The sequence below is a fragment of the Callorhinchus milii genome, unplaced genomic scaffold, assembly GCF_018977255.1.
Source record: "Callorhinchus milii isolate IMCB2004 unplaced genomic scaffold, IMCB_Cmil_1.0 Scaffold4, whole genome shotgun sequence".
Taxonomy (NCBI): Eukaryota; Metazoa; Chordata; class Chondrichthyes; order Chimaeriformes; family Callorhinchidae; genus Callorhinchus; species Callorhinchus milii.
Genome location: NW_024704745.1, coordinates 53,193,142 through 53,205,776, shown reverse-complemented (window position 1 = coordinate 53,205,776; position 12,635 = coordinate 53,193,142).

The following is a 12,635-nucleotide window of genomic DNA, read 5'->3' as shown; positions in this document are numbered from 1 at the left end:
AATCAATGGCAACACACCTTTTGTTGGCATTGATTTCAGGTCAAAAGTTTCAATTTTTCCACAGATGGCATCTTTTTGAAAAATAAAATCACTGGGCACACAGTAGCTAAATGTGTGGAAATTTCTTACTATTATTGGAATGCAAAGATGGAAAATGGTTTCATGAATCAAATTCAAAAATTTGCAATACAAATTGATTTTCCAGACATACCAGAGGTTTCAAAATTCCACAGGTCTGAGGTTCTGAACCTGCTTTCTGAGTCTGGGCCAATCAGGTCTTTGTACTGTAGTTTGCATTTTTTTGCCACTGGAGGGAGCTATACTTTTACATGATTTAATTGAAGCTTCTTGTAATAAAAACTTAAAATCTACAACAACAATTTGCACAACAATTTGCACTTTTACAATGTCTGTCAAAGTTCAAATGGACATTAAAGATTCCATGGCAGTATTCACAAGAGAAGGGAGTTTCTCTTGGCCAAAACTCCTGCAATAAATTACTGATTCACCTTCTGGTTGTTTGTAGGACTGGGTGCAAATGGCTCCAGTGCTGGTCTACAAAGACAGTCACTACAGGAACTGCTGTGAAATGCTTCAATGATAATAAATAATCTTTGCAATCTGATATAGACCGTGCCACTTTGAAATATCTCAAAGGGCTTCCCAGAGTTCTTTGTAAAGTGTAGTCACTGTGTATTTGTTGATGAACACAATGTAATGAGGAACAATAAAAATGGTGTTATATGTTGAAATATGTTATTGCTTATATTATTTTGGTTCAGTTAGAAATGCTTGTTTGTTAGCTAACTTACGGAAGGACAGTCTTAATATTAAATTGGTTGTTTGATCAGGTGAATGTTGTTTATCACATGCTTGTCCGTATTGAAATGATTTGTAAGCGTAATCAGAATCGACTGAAGTCCCTCTTGGTGACATCATCCGCAGACATGGGGTCAACTTCCACACGATTGCGGGTGACACACTATCTCTCTGCCTCCATCCTTGACTCTTGGACCAGAATTGAATCGTGGGCAACGTAGTCTTGACCCATCACCGCATGTGCAGTTAACCAGCTGCAGTGCCAAACGATCGCATGTGCACTTACCGGCTGCATTAAATTACACGTATGCAGTATAGATTATTTAATTACATTGGATTTTCTTATAATTTGCCTGCAACTCGGACTTCGCGTAAGTCATTAAATGTTGGTCAACAACAACAACTTGCATTTATAAACGCTTAATAATAATCCCTCCAAAACAAAAACAATAATAAATTGATCATTTTCAATCCACGACTGTTTGTGGGACATTGCTGTGCACGATTGGCTGTCGTGTTTCGCCTACAAATATACAGTCAATTCACTTTACAGCATATTCTGTGAAGCGCTTTAAGACGTCGAGAAAATGTGAAAAGCCCTATATCAAATGCAAGGATTATTCTTATTATAAAGCGCCCTTCACATGGGGTAGAATCCCAGAGTGCTTCACAACTGATTGACCCAACTGATATGACTTACGTGAGATCTACTGTACTTTGTTCGGTCCGAGTTGGTCATCATGGTGTTTGGACTAAGGTGGCGAGAGCAAATGCATCTTTCACTTCCCTCGCTCTGTGATTCAAGCCATTCAACCCCAATTGTTCTAACGATTCCAGCATCATCACAAGAAAGTAAAAGAGAAGAAGAATTGACAACACAGGATACAACTGAAACACAACTGCTGGAAACAAGTACTTTTGGTTCCTGAATTCTATGTCCGCTGTTATCATTGCTCATTGCTTGTCAGCCTCCCTAACTCCTCCCTCCATAGGTTGCAGATCATCCAGAACTCTGTAGCCCGAGTCCTCTCCCGCACTAGGCTTCGTGACCTTATCACCCCCTTCGCTGCCTTCTCTCAGCGGGCTCTGTCCTGCCTCACGGCCCCCGGCAGGCTCACCCCACCATTGGCGGGCGGGCCTTCAGCCACTCTGACCCCACCCTCTGAAACTGCATCCCACAGTTCCTCCACCTCGCCCCCTCCCTTACCTCCTTCAAGACCCATCTCAAGACACTCCTCTTCGACCGTGCTTTCGATAAACCTGCTTCCTCCACCCTCTGCCCTCCACCCTCCCCAATCCCGACCCTCAGCTTAGGTCCAAAACACTGACTGTCCAGCGCCTTGGGAAGTCCTCCCGACCGAAAGGCGCTTTACAAATGTCATTTTGTTGTTATTAAACTGTAGAGTCTCTAAACATAACGTATGTTACGGGGTAGTTGGTGTAAACTTCGATAAATTGTTATGTGGAAAGTGAGCCTTGAAGAGTTAAATTAGTTCAGAAGTAAGAACTGTCTTTATTACAGGTGCAGCTCACTCACTAATTGTTGATCTAATGGTTTTGCATTGTTTTAAGCAAAATCAGCTCATGGATACTGTAGCCTAAGACAGTCGCCGCTTGTTTGAAGCAGCTTGTAAACAGCTACCAGATTTGCACGGACCATCCATCTTGCTGTTAAAAAGGGACAATGATAAAAGAGGTATACAGTAAAAGCTTTAATCTTTGTAAATCGTATCGTCACCTAATTCATACATTCACCTGAGTCCCATTCAGTTTCTTATCAAAACCACTTAGATTTCTTTACCCTACTTGGATTAATCACTTTCTAACTCATAATGCCTCACACCTACCCTCTATTACACTCACACTTACCAGCTGCATTGAATCACGGAAAATTAAGTCCTGACCTGTGGATGTCTGCACACCTACCAGTTGACAGCATTGAGTCGTGGAAAATGTAGTCTTGACCCATCACCGCATGTGCAGTGCCGAATGATCGCATGTGTACTTACCGGCTGCCTTAAATTACACATATGCAGTGTAGATTATTGATTACATCGGATTTTCTTAAAGCTTGCCTGCAACTCGGACTTCACGTAAGTCATTAAATGTTGATCAACAACAACTTGCATTTATATAGCGCCCTTCTCATGGGTAGCATCCCAGAGCGCTTCACAACTGATTGACCCAACTGATATGACTTATGTGAGTTCTACTGTACTTTTTTTCAGTCAGAATTGGTCATCATGGTGTTTGGACTAAGGTGGCGAGAGCAAATGCATCTTTCACTTCCCTCGCTCTGTGATTCAAGCCATTCAACCCCAATTTTTCTAACAATTCCAGCATCATCACAAGAAAGTAGAAAAGAAGAAAAACTGACGATTCAGGATACAACTAAAACACAACTGCTGGAAACAAGTACTTTTGGTTCCCAAATTCTATGCCCGCTATTATCATTGCTCATTGCTTGTCGGCCTCCCCAACTCCTCCCTCCATAGGCTGCAGATCATCCAGAACTCTGCAGCCTGTGTCCTCTCCTGCACTTGGCTCCGCGACCCTATCAACCCCATCCTCACCCGACTCTACTGGCTTCCCATCACACAAAGGATACAGTTAAAGATCCTGGTCCTCACCTTGAAAGCCCTCCATGGTCTTGCTCCCCCCCTACCTCTGCGACCTCCTATCCCCTACCATCCTGCTCACTCCCTCCGCTCAGTGAGCTCCGGTCTGCTTGATGTCCCCTGCCTTGCTCGCCCCACTATTGTCAGAGGGGCCTTCTGCCAGTCTGCCCCCATCCTCTGGAACTCCATCCTGCAGTCCCTCCGCCTCGCCCCCTCCCTTGCCACCTTCAAGATCCATCTCAAGACCCTCCTCTTTGACCGTGCTTTCGATCTCCCTGCTTTCCCCCCATCCTCCATTCTCCCCGACCTCCAGCTCAGGTCCGAAACTCTGTCTGTCCAGCACCTTGGGACATCCTCCTGACGTGAAAGACACTTTACAAATGTAATTTTGTTGTTATTATCAGCATGCCAATTCCAGAGTCAACTCTTGCTAGTTCCAGCTCAATGATAAGCAAGAGATTTTGAGATTTATGCATACTGCTTATGAATTTAGATATTGTCATCACAGTGGCATTGCTATAAGTGAGCATAACAGCTAATATTGTTGGTAGTAAATAACCCTGCTTATTGTAACTTTGTTTATTGAACTAATGCAACTTCTATAACTTATTAAGTAAACAAGCTTTAAATATAGAATATAAGTGACTTTGGTTCGTCTGTTCACAGTAACAACAAAATTACATTTGTAGAGCGCCTTTCACGTCGGGAGGACATCCCAAAGCGCAGGAGTGAGGGAAGGCAGAGAGGTGGGAGTTCTTGAAGGAGGCAAGGAAGGAAGCAAGGCGAAGGGATCGTGGGATGGAGTTCCAGAGTGTGCTAATAATAAATAAATAAATAAATAGAGGTCCTAATAATAAAAAAATATTTTTATTTGGTCACTCAATCCACGACTGTTTGTGGGACACTACTGTGTGCAATTGGCTGCCACATTTTGCCCACAAAATATACAGTCAATTCACTTTACAGTATATTCTGTGAAATGCTTCGAGACATCTGGAAGACGTGATAAGGCACTCTATCAAATGCAAGGATTATTATTATAAATTCCGGTAAACAGAATAAACCGGTCTTTCAGTTTTCAACAGAGTGGTTAACTGCACTACTAACTGTACTTTCGAACCCAAACTGAGATCATGTGTCATTCGATTGTGGTCACAGATAAAATAAATGCGACTATGCAGATTTCAGTCTAGTTTACCGCAGGGTTTGGACTTAGAGTCCTGAATGTTTGCAACACTGAGAGAATGACTCAGTGAGCAGTAAAGTAAAACCGAGGAGCAAGAATGAAAAGCAATACGCGGGAAATGGAATAATGTAAAGAGGAGTAAAAAAAAGAGTAAAGCCTTCCTCTTCGACTGTGCCTATTGTCACCCCCCGCACCTCCCCCCCGGTTCAGAGTTGTGCTCCGCCACTGTCAAGCGCTCTGGGACGCTACCTACAAGTTGTTGTTGAGAAATCAAAAAGGAAGGTAGGCCAACTTCAAATAAAAGTTCTTTGAGAAAATACAGGGAAGACAGGGTCATGTAGAGAGGGAACAGAAAAGGAGACCGTTGTTCAAAAGACATTTCCTTTTTTGCTCTTGGTTCAATTTTTTCTCTTATCCCCCAATTTAAACTGCAGCACAGCTCCGCTCAGTCCGCCTATCCTGTCCATGTATAGTGAGCCTCGACAGTGAGTGTCAGTACACAACCCACTGAGGGCTACTGTAGCTGAAGTCAATCAATGCTGTCCTCACCCAAAGTCTACACATGAGTACTTTCCAGCAGTGATCACAATCGGGAATTGGAATCCTGGCTGATTTTTCCTCTTTATAGCCCAGGGTTGTTCAGGCCAGTAGTACTGCCTTATCAACATCCTAGCTAACTGTGATGATTGGACATCAAAACTTAAAACCATAGAAATTTACAGCACAGAAGAAGGTCATTTATACCATCTGGCCTGTACTGGCTCTTTTAAAGACAAAAATACAGTCAATCGACTTTGTAATTTATTCCCTGAAGCACTTTGAGACAGTTCAACAACAGGATAAGGCACTATATCAAATGCAAGGATTATTATTACCCTATTTGCTTCAACCTTCTGATCCGATTCATTACAGTTTTGTTGGTTGTTGTAGCAGCTGCTATGCACTAAATTGATGATTTGCTCTGTTGAATCTCCATGTACTTACATTTGTATTGGTATGGCTGAGAGATTTTAATTAGCTAATATTTTAGTGGGTTGTGTGTAGGACTTGGGGCTTGAAGGTCCTGGTGGATTCACTCTGCCTGATAAAATTAATCAGTTGTATAAAAACAAATTTATCTTGAGGGAGCTAAAAGTAGGTTCTCCTTGGGACCTGAAGTTGTGGATCCAAATCCCTAGCATCCTGAATCCCATCAGCCAAAGCATTAATAAGCAGGCAATATGCATAATCTTTAAATTGTGATGTTAGAATTTCTAATTAATGCTAGTTATTAATTAAGTAATTAATTAGTGGGAAAATAATCCCATTGACCATATAACTGATCAGCAATAAAAAAAATCAAGTTGATGTCTCTGTTAATAAGCAGCAAAACCTTCATCAACTTAATATTACTTGGTATCAGGCTGCTTAACAGACAGCATCACTTGAATGAATCATATTATTCAGACAATCCCTCCCACATGGAGTATTGGAATGCACACAGGAGATTTAAATGTAAGACTGATTAAGTTAGTTGTGGTCTTTTAATAAAGTACTGTATTTTGCAATGGTTATGGGATGCATGCATTATGGGAATTTCTGCTGTTTCTTCAGGGGATTAGATACCAATTAACTCATGCTCACAAGGTTATTAGGGTATAATGGGGAGGTAGAAACTGCTCAGTTCAAATGGGTGCCTTGAAACTCCAAGGAATTTCCAAAATGCCCCAAATGATCCATCTAAAATGAACGAGGCAAGTTGACATTAACTGAACCTGTTAGTCATTGACAGTGGTCGCTGACAAGACCCTGATTTCAGATTAAGGGAAGAAACACAAATATAATGGGATATTCGGGATCATTTCAGCATGGCTTCCCTTACTGTTTGTGAGCATGAAACATGTCCTCATTGGGATTATTCATAGAACACTGTCCTATCTCAAATAGAAATAGGTCAATATCCCTTGAACAAACATAGAAAAGGCATTTGGGGTGCTTGAGAATAATCTTTGCTAACCAGAGAAACCAGAGTAACCATTCGACTCGTAAGCAAGAGACCTAGGTTCAATTCCTGGCAGGGTGAAATGTTGGGCAAATTTCCTTACTTCACACACCTCTGTTTACCTAGCAATAAGGAGGAACCCAATTGTTAGTCGATTGGCGGATCGCTTTTCTGGGGGCAATAATTCCTTCCAAAAAAAAATGGTCACTCAATCTACAACTGTTTGTGGTACACTGTAAGCGCAATTGGCTGCCGCATTTCGCTCACAAAATGTGCAGTCATTCTCTTTACAGTGTATTCTGTGAAGCACTTTGAAGCGTCTCAAAGACATGATAATGTCAAATGCAAGGATTATTATTAGTTTTCAGAAGTCAGGGATGGGGTGGTGTGTTCCACTTCAAATTACATTTTAAACCTGGTCCTTAAACAAGGAACAGAATGAGTTGAGATCGACATTTCATTATTTTGCACGCAGCACGCAATTCTTCAGTCATATGGGGGGTGGTACACGATACCACCTGCTATAAACGCACAATGGACATGTATTGGTAGCACAAAGTTATCCTGTCTCTCCCCCCATATAAAGCTCCACACCTATCCCTTAAAAATTGCCACCATCACGCCCACCCTGAAAAAACCCGCCCTTGATGCGTCGCAGCTATCAAGCTACCGGCCCATCTCCAACCTCCCCTTTCTCTCCAAGGTCCTGGAAAAAGTTGTCGCCTCCCAACTGCGCTCTTTCCTTTCCACCCATTCTCTTTTCGAACCCCTTCAGTCAGGTTTCCGTGCTGCCCATAGCACAGAAACTGCCCTGGTCAAGGTCACCAATGATATCCTGACCATCTGTGACCAGGGCTCCCTCTGTCTCCTCGTCCTCCTCGACCTATCGGCAGCATTCGATACGGTCGACCACGCTATCCTACTCCACCGCTTGTCCTCCCACCTCAACCTTCAAGGCACTGTCCTTGAGTGGTTTAGGTCGTACCTTTCTCACCTTGTCTCGACGAATGGCTTCTCCTCCACCCCCCGTACTGTCTCATGTGGAGTCCCTCAGGGCTCTGTCCTCGGTCCCCTCCTCTTCACCCTCTACATGCTCCCCCTTGGTGACATCATCCGCAGACATGGAGTTAACTTCCACATGTATGCGGATGACACCCAAGGCTGCACTCTCCACCTCTCAAAGCCAGTCAGGAACCTCGGCGTTTTGTTCGACCCTGAGCTGTCCTTTCTCCCTCACATCCGCACCACAACTGGCACCGCCTTCCATCACCTCCGGAACATCGCCAGACTACGCCATTACCTCACCCCTCACGCTGCTGAAACCCTGGTTCACGCCTTTGTCACCTCAAGGCTGGACTATGGGAACTCTCTCCTCGCCGGCCTTCCCGCCACCTCCCTCCACAAGCTGCAGGTCATTCAGAACTCTGCAGCTTGTGTACTGTCCCGCACCAGGCTTCGGGACCACATCACTCCCACCCTCGCTCACCTCCACTGGCTCCCCATCCCCCAGAGGATTGATTTCAAGATCCTCACCCTCACCTACAAGGCCATTCACGGCCTTGCTCCCTCCTACCTCTCCAACCTACTATCCCCTACCTACCTGCCCGTACCCTCCGTTCCTCCGGCTCCGGTCTGCTCCACGTCCCCCGCCCCAATCGCCCTACCATTGGTGATCGGGCCTTCAGCCTCTCAGCCCCGAGGCTCTGGAACTCTATCCCCCAGTGCCTTCGCCTTGCTTCCTCCCTCTCCTCCTTCAAGGCCGGTCTCAAAACCTTTCTCTTTGACCGAGCCTTCAGCTCCCCTCTCGACTCTCTTCCCCCTTCTCGCTCCCTCCCATCCCTCCCCTCACCCTGACCATTTCCCCCCTCCTCGCTCCCTCCCCTCCCCTCACCCTGACCATTTCCCCCCTGCTCGGGTCATGACCCAATTGTGCAGCGCCTTGGGACGTCCTCCTGACGTGAAAGGCTCTTTATAAATGGAATCTTGTTGTTGTTGTTGTTGTTGTATGTGTGTGGGAGAACCTAACAACAACAACTTGGATTTATATAGCACTCTCAACGCTGGATGGTGTCTCAGAGCGCTCAGAACACAAGCCTAGAAGATTAATAATCCTGATATTTATCGCTGCAGATTTGAGGAAATACCCGAAGTCCGTTTCTGTTAACAGCTGTATTGTATTTGCATTACTGGTGTGCTGCTGAGTTGTGGCCATTTTCTTACTAACTATCCTGCTCACATAACATCTTTCATATGTTTTTATTTTGCAGCTTGGATAATAATTTCTGCAATGACACTGCAATAGTCAGTGCAGCAAATTTCCGACCGCATCCAGACCAGCATTGGGAGATTGAGTGCAGACGGGCATCTTACTGAGACACAGGGAGGGAAACCAAACTGGCGGTGTGGTTGGTGGTCAATTCACACCTCCCAGAGGGTTATTCCAGATCATTGTTGACAAAGGCCAAAGAACATGCCACCTGTCTGAACTTTGAGGATCAATTTGAGGAAAGCTGAGGAAATAAAGCAAATCCAACTGACAATTGCATTGCTTTAACTGGCAGCATTCAGTGAACCGCAGCATTATCTATCAAGGGGATTAAACGATATAGCCAATTAGAGAAAAGACCAATGACATTATCTGAACTCTGAGATTACATCCCTAAAAGGTATCTGGCATTAACTCTGATGGTGAATTGCTTGCTCTTTTGAAATAGGTTTTCTAGTCTGTGTGTTTTTCAAATGCTGTTGAACAAAATTGACAGCAACTGGTCGTTCTTTCATTATTTATAGTCTTGCTCATTTAGGCTGATCTCAAGAAATCTGTGATGTGATGTATGCTTAGGATAATTTTTAATTAAGAATTGTTGTACAGAAAATCACTATCTCATTTATAGAAGAATTCATATCTGGAAGTTATTTCAAAGCAGAACTCTCACCAAGAGGTTCAGAAATAAACCCAGTGCTGGCCTGAATCTGACTGAGAGGTTACTGTATGGACAACTGCAGTCACATTGAAGATATTGCTCAAAGGTGTTGAATAAAAACACATGAAAGAAAAAGGTGCATGTTATATTTGTATAAGATATACTATTGTGTTCAGCTTTGGTTCTGTTTTGGTGCTTCAAGTGTCTGGCAGTGTGAAGTTGGGAAGTTGCCAATTCACTTCATACCATTGACTTGTGACTATATTCATACCAAAGGCAAGTGATTAATATGAAATCACTGCAATATATTACCAGGAAATTCTGTAGCCCAAACTCTTTCCTAGTATTAGGCCTAAAGACCATTTTGCCTTAGGAGTTAAGATAGCTCAGAACTGTGGAAAAATCTTAAATTCTATACATTTTGTTAGGAACAAAGACAGGAGAAGGCCAATCAGCCCATTGAACCTATTTCACCATTTTATTAAGAATAAGTGGACTTCCAGGCAGGTTCTATATGTATCAGTAATATACACTTGGGACCTGCAATACATTTCTTTAATCTCTTTCTAATTTGATTCCCCATTTTTTCTTCTTATCCTTCAGTACTCTTACTCCCCAATTATCTAGCTATTTAGCATTAATGGCTTGTGGTGATTTTTAATAGAGACCTATTGAACTGAAAATCACTATCTCATTTATAGAAGAATAAATATCTCAAAGATTTTACAATGCAGAACTCCATAACACGTAAGAGTAGGAGAAGGCCATTCGGCCCCTCAAGCCTGCCCTGCCATTTAATAAGATCATGGCTGATCTTCTAACCTAATTCCATTTACCCGCCCTATCCCCATATCCCTTAATCCCTCTATCCTTTAGAAATCTATCAAACTCTTTGTGTGAAGAAATGCTGTCTGGATTCGCTTGTAACTAACGACTGGAACAGATTACCAGGAAGGATGGTTGAGGCCAGGGCATTAGATTCCTTTAAAAAACAACTTGGGAGTTCAATAGGGTAGGTGTTCTGGAAGGAGGATGAGATCAGATGAGCCAAAGTGCCTTCTTCATCCAAACTAACCACGTGATTGGTGTAACCATTTTAATTTTAAGATTGTTATTAAATTCCAAGTATATTAGTCCACACTGAGTTTTTTTTCCAAAATCAAATTGTGCAAAGCTATATGAAAACTGCAGTTAAATTGTTTTGCTATAATTAGTCTGATTTGGTTTGTTATTATGAACGTCCTATTATTGATTAGTAGTCTGGAACTTTAAGGTCTAGTTGTAATGGAATGATAACCTGTCAGTTTAATATAGTGGTTTTTGTTAGAACATTTAATTCACCTAATTTTTCTGCAGAATTCCAGAGGTGTCCCTGGTGTATTTTTCAACAAATATTTTAGGTAAAATCATCCTCTAGCTTTGTTTATTTTAAACAGGAACTGGAAATGAGATCAATTGGGTGGAGGTATGTTTTTCTACTGTCTGTAGTTCAGATGAACATTAAAGATCCTTGGAACTACTTGAAAAGAGAAGGAGTTTCTCATGGTGTCCTGGCCAACAACTCCCAAAATAAAATTGGTCATTCATTTCATGGCTGTTTGTGGGACATTGCTTTGTGCAATTGGGCTGCTGTTTTCATCTATAATTACACACTTACTCCACTTCACAGTAAAAATCCTGTGAAGTGCTTTTAGATGTCCTCCCAATGCAATGATTATTATTATTATGGTTCTATGGAATGGCCACTATTACAGGTTTCATATTTGTATAAAAGGCTTGTTTGTAAACATATTAGATTTCTGAAACACCAAAATGATTGAAAATGAATGATACATGTCACAACATTGTCAGGCTTATGTACTTAGCCATCAAATCAGGCTGACTAAAGTAGAAAATTCTATCAAAGAAAAATGTTGCAAGCCAACTTGTGACTGTGCTTCAATATCATTGTCCGCAATAGCAAAGCACTAGCAGTTTATGACTAGACTCTGATTCCAGTATTATGTTACAGGCTTGAAAGACAATATTATGAACATAAACAGTTTACATGAACATTTGTACGGGATGATGGGAATTTAGTGTGGGAGTTTAACTATGAGCAATAAATAGTGGGAGGCAGTAAAAGATGCCTAGAGGAAGTAGTCAGAGGTCATCCAACTCTGGCTAGGGAATTATGAAATACATGCTGAATAATTCAGTGTCTTAAATGTTGTGTCGTATTCAAACCCCTTCACTCTCTGGCACCTCCCTACCTCTCCGACCTCCTCACTCCCCAGTCCACCACCCGGCACCTCCGCTTGACTGGCACCAGCCTCCTGCTTGTCCCTCGCTCCCTCCGTTCCACTATTGGAGGTCGTGCTTTCAGCCACACGCCCCCAAACTGTGGAACACTCTCCCTCAATCCCCCACCTTGCCCCCACTCTCCCCTTTTACAAGTTCCACCTAAAAACCTTTCTTTTCGACCGTGCTTAAGGTCACCTCCACCCCCCTCACCTCCCCGTCTCAGAGTCAGGCTCTGCCACTGTTGAGCGCTCTAAGACGCTACCCTGCATGGAGGGCCCTATGTAAGTGCAAGTTATGATTAAATATAGTTATAATGCAACAATAGTAAGTGAAGCAATATTAAAATCCCAACAATTCTGGAACAATTGCACATTGTTGGTGCATGGTTTACTTGTGGCACTTAACCAAAAATGAATCAATTAAAAACTGACGGGCGAGCGAATGCAAAATCAGCAAAATGTTATCCACATCAAATGCAGAAAAAAGCCCAACCCAATAAAAATGACATCAGTGCTCCCACAAGATGGCAGTATTCCAAACTGCCATAAAAAAACTTCCCCATCTGCAGTTTATCTTATTTGCTTATATTGACCTTGTGAGGCTCGCTAATGGTGCCACTGAACTCTGTCCTTCCATACAACAGAGACCAGGACATTGTCTGTCAATGCTCTTATCAGCTGAAGAAAAAGAGCCTGAGAAGGGTATAAGACCTAGGAATCCCACTACATCCAAGATCTAACTTAATAACTCTCACTAGTGGAATCTGATATATGTTTTATTGTTTAAACCTTAACAATAAAAAAAACAAAAATAAGAAGCAAGCA